General features: G+C 50.4%; 1 protein-coding gene across 2 annotated transcripts in view; it reads right to left on the bottom strand.

Annotated features, from left to right (window-relative positions):
- The window catches only part of LOC127009022 (bromodomain-containing protein 4-like), a 170,707-nt gene that overhangs the window by 55,870 nt on the left and 109,837 nt on the right, over positions 1–5,000 (bottom strand). The gene's annotated exons all lie outside the window — the stretch shown is intronic.

The raw sequence follows: 5,000 nt of genomic DNA, 5'->3' as shown, positions 1-5,000 counted from the left end.
CAGGTAGGCAAACGGACTGACACACACACACACACACACACACACACACACATACACACACAGAGGAGAGCAGCCACAAGGTATTATAACTCCATGGGATCATTAGTAACCTGCTGCTCCCCGTTCCTCTCTCTCTCCTCTCTCCCTCTCGGCCTCCTGACCTTCTGCCTCTCTCCTCCTCCTTCACCTCCTCCTCCTGCATCACGCCAGTTCGTCCGTCAAGCATCCCCTTCCCCCTCTCTTCCCCTCCTCCCGCCCTCCTTTATATAGACACTGAAATGTTCCAGTCGGTTGAAGGACGCCTCACTGTTTCCTTTTGTTAACTTACGCCATACAACGCCACACCACGCCACGCCACAGCAAGCCACACCCGTGACGCCACGCCACTTTACACCATACCCACGAAGCCACACCAAGCCACGCCACGCCACACGCCACACCACAACATCCCAGACCACGCCATGCAACACCACATCCTCGAAGCCACGCCACGACAAGCCACACCCCGAAGTCTGCATACTTTCCTTAAGATGAATGTTTCCCTTCCTCTTTCCACCTGTTTCCTCTTGCCCCCCCCCCTCTCTCTCTCTCTCTCTCTCTCTCTCTCTCTCTCTCTCTCTCTCTCTCTCTCTCTCTCTCTCCCGGATGTCGCCAAGCCCGTGGTTCCTTCTCTCACTGTAAACTCGGTCCATTCAACTTCACGATCTCGAGTGTTACGGAACGAGATTTGCGCCGTGACGTTCCATACACACACACACACACACACACACACACACACACACACACACACACACACACACACACACACACACACACATAAATACATACACACACACTTGGGGCTATTGTGTGCAGCTATGGAACGTGTGTATATAGGAAATGCACACACACACACACACACACACAAACACACACTCGGAAAGCCAGCTGGCGGAAGAAATTAAACATGATTATGGTTAACCGACTCGCATTCGCATTCACACTAAACATCCTACACCTACACACACACACACACACACACACACACACACACACACACGCACACACACACACACATTCCCTCTATCACCCACCCTATACACTCCCCGCCCTTTCTTATAACCGCCCCTACAACTTCCTCTCCCTGCCAGTTAACTCCCCATCCCCCCGCCCTATCTTCTCCCTCACGCCTCCTCCCACGCCCCTGCCCCACCCAGCCACCCGTCAGCCCACGCCTACACGCCTCCCACACCCTGATTACTGCATTACTCCGCCGCTCTGACCTTGGCACGCGGCATAAGTTGTGGGTGTCAATGTTGCTGCTATTATTATTATTATTATTAGAGGATGCTATTTAGGTAATTCCGACAGATGCACATTTTCAATTATATAACAACAAAAGCGATGGGGAATTAATAAGACTGACTGGCTGGCTGACTAAATAAATGAATGACTGGTTGACTTGACAGCTCGATTGGTTGACACACTGACCAACCAACCAACCGTTTGCCTTTGGGACGGACGAAAAATCAAACTGACAGATGGTTGACTCATTGACCAACTGAGAGAATGAATATATGAATGACTCACAAGCTGGATGACTACCCGGGTGTCCACTTGTGACTCACCGACTGACTGACTCACAAAAACTGACTTGGTTGATTGGCTTAAAGAGTGGCTGACAAACTGACCGAATGTTTGTCTTATTTCACTTACCGATTAACCAACTGACTAACAAACAAACTGACTCATGGAAGGACTTTGGCTGGACCGGCTGATTCACTCCCAAAAAATGAATGATTAAGTGGGCAATTACCTGGCCGAGTAATTAACTACCAGGAGCTACCGACTGACTGATTACCTGTCCAATTACATCAGATAACCCACCGAGATAAGGAGACAAATTGGCCGGACTGACAAACAATGATTAAAAGATTGCCAGATACATGGATTAAATACCGGCACACCTGACTCTGACTCTGACTCTCTCTCTCTCTCTCTCTCTCTCTCTCTCTCTCACACCTAAGGACACGTGTAGAAAATAGATAGAATGATAAATAGATAGATATATAGATAGATAGATAGATAGATAGATAGATAGATATATATATATATATAGAGAGAGAGAGAGAGAGAGAGAGAGAGAGAGAGAGAGAGAGAGAGAGAGAGAGAGAGAGAGAGAGAGAGAGAGAGAGAAAGGAAAGGAGTAACGGTGAATTATGAAGATGAAAATAAACAGTATAAAGAGGAAACGGAGTAGGAGTAGGAGGAGGAAGAGGAGGAGGAGACTTACGCCATAATAGTAATGAGGAAAACAAAGAGAGGCGGAAGAAGGGAGAACAAAAAAGAAGAGGAGGAGGAGGAGAGGAGGAGGAAGAGGAAGGGAGCAAGCAAATGAGGAGGGAGGGAGAGAGAGAGGGAGATGCAAAGCGAGGTATTTACAGGTATAAACAGAGGAGGCAAAGGTAAAAAGGGGAGAGGGGAGTAGGGGAGAGGCGGAGGATGGGGAGAAGAGAGGGGAGGGAGGGAGGAAAGGTAAAGGGTGCTATGCAAGAGGGCAGTGGTGGGGAGGAAGGGGGAGGGATTTTAAAGGGCAGACAAAGATTGGGGAGGAGGTGGTGAGGAGGGGAGGGATGGGGAGGAGGTGGGGGTGTGGCCAGTGGTCGTCTGAATAACTAACGGAACCTCCACTACCACCACCATCACCGTCATACCACAACCACCACCACCACCACCACCACCACCACTACCTTGAAGGACACCCGATGGAGAGGAGGAGGAGGAGGGGGAGGAGGAGGAACATGATAGGTTCTTCGAGACGTGTGGATGAGTACAGTGGACGTGAGGATGGGAACTTGCGGAGGAGGAGGAAGAGGAAGAGGAGGAGGAGGAGGAGGAGGAGGAGGGGGATGGGTGGGGAGTAAAAGTTATGATTCCGCGCGCGTGTATGTGTGTGTGTGTGTGTGTGTGTGTGTGTGGAGAGAGAGAGAGAGAGAGAGAGAGAGAGAGAGAGAGAGAGAGAGAGAGAGAGAGAGAGAGAGAGAGAGAGAGAGAGAGAGAGAGAGAGAGAGAGAGAGAGAGAGAATGTTAAGAATTAAAAAAAAAATTACAAAGGAAAGAAAGAAAACGTAAAATAAAAGAAAAGACGAGCCAAGTGACACACACACACACACACACACACACACACACACACACACACACACACACACAAGCTCTCTCCCACCCCCACACAAACTAACCAAGCAATCAAGCAAAATATAAAACAACCCTCCCAGACACAACCCTCGCCTGTCCTGTCCTGTGTCTTGCTCCTTGGAATTCTTGCCTCGGCGCAGAACACACAAAGAACTGACTGAGACTCGGGCGAGGGGTGGAATAGCCAAATGCCCACGAGGGAGGCGGCGGGTGGGCAGGCGAAAGCTAATTAGAGTTATATCATCGTCTGCGGCCCCAGGAACCCGAAGAAGGGGGGTGGGGTGTTGTTGCCGACCACGCAGAGTCACGAGAGGTGGAGGAGGAGGGCGAAGAGGTGGAGGTAGGGGTGGGAAGGGGGGTAGTCAAAGGGGTCTTATAAGTCTTGCTGGCACTTGTCCCATACTCTCTCTCTCTCTCTCTCTCTCTCTCTCTCTCAACACGCAAGGACAAGTAAAGGAAGCGTCGGGTCTGTATTTTGTAAGGAATGTGAAATAGAAATGAAGGAAAATGATAAAGAAAAAGAGGACGAAAAGAACACGTAATAAAGAGAGAGAATGAGAATCAAGTTAGAGCCTCGAGCAGGAAGGGAACACGTGAGCAGGTAAGCGGCAGAGGTGCGTGAAGGCAGACAGGTATGACGGAGGAGGAGGAGGAAGAGGAAGAGGAAGAGGAGGAGGAAGAGGTAAGCGAGCAGGTAGAGGGATAAAATGATGTTGGTAAATGATTCTCGGAAAGGCGAAGGGAGCAAGGAGTTAATAAATGTCTGAAGGGTTTAATATAGATGCATACGACAGGATTCTCGCGGTAAAAGAGCAGGGTTGAACTAGTGGCAATGGATTTAGGTTAGATAAGTTTAGATTTAATTAAGACAGAGGCAAGAACTGGTTGTGGAGCGGAGTGGTGGAGGGCGGAACAGGCTTGGCAGTCCTAGGGTGAGTGCCAATATGATAGCCACCCTCAAGAATAGGTCAGGTCAGGTCATGGATAGGGAGGCTAGGTAGGAGGTGATAGGCTTACAGGAGCTGCCTTGGGGATGCTGACAGGCCCTCTTCCTGACTCCTTATGTTCACTTGTTCTTAGAGTAGGAAGAGGAAGAGGAGGAGGAGGAGGAGGAGGAGGAGGAGGAAGGAGGGGGTACATTATTAAATCAGCTAGTGAACCATACAGACAGGTACGGCAGAAGGCAAACAGGTGAAGGAGGAGGAGGAGGAGGAGGAGGAGGAGGAGGAGGAGGAAGAGAAGAAGGAGGAGGAGGGAGATGAAGTCGAGAGAGAGGGAGATAAGGGTGTACATACCTCAACACACCTACCTTGGACACACACACACACACACACACACACACACACACACACACACACACACACACACACACACACACACACACACACACTTTCTGGTGAGAATATGCAGGAGGGAGGACCGTGGAGATGAGGAGGGGAGGAGAGACAGGGGAGGAAGGAGTCTCCCATGGGGGCTCTTGGGAGGAGAGAGAGAGAGAGAGAGAGAGAGAGAGAGAGAGAGAGAGAGAGAGAGAGAGAGAGAGAGAGAGAGAGAGAGAGAGAGAGAGAGAGAGAGAGAGAGAGAGAGAGAGAGAGAGAGAGAGAGAGAGAGAGAGAGAGAGAGAGAGAGAGAGAGAGAGAGAGAGAGAGAGAGAGAGAGAGAGAGAATGAAAAGCCGAAGAAGTGCCAAAAGGAGCCAATATAGCGGGTTGGGTACGTCGTCGGGCAAGGTCTTTGGTGGGTCAAGCTGCCGAGGGGGGGGGAGAGGAGGGAGAGGGAGAGGGGGAGGGGAGGGAGGTGGTTGAGGGGAGGCAGACTGCAGGATGT

This window comes from Eriocheir sinensis, chromosome 4 (assembly GCF_024679095.1).
Source record: "Eriocheir sinensis breed Jianghai 21 chromosome 4, ASM2467909v1, whole genome shotgun sequence".
NCBI lineage: Eukaryota > Metazoa > Arthropoda > Malacostraca > Decapoda > Varunidae > Eriocheir > Eriocheir sinensis.
Note: the sequence above shows the minus strand (reverse complement) of the source record. Positions and strands in the feature narration are given on the sequence as shown.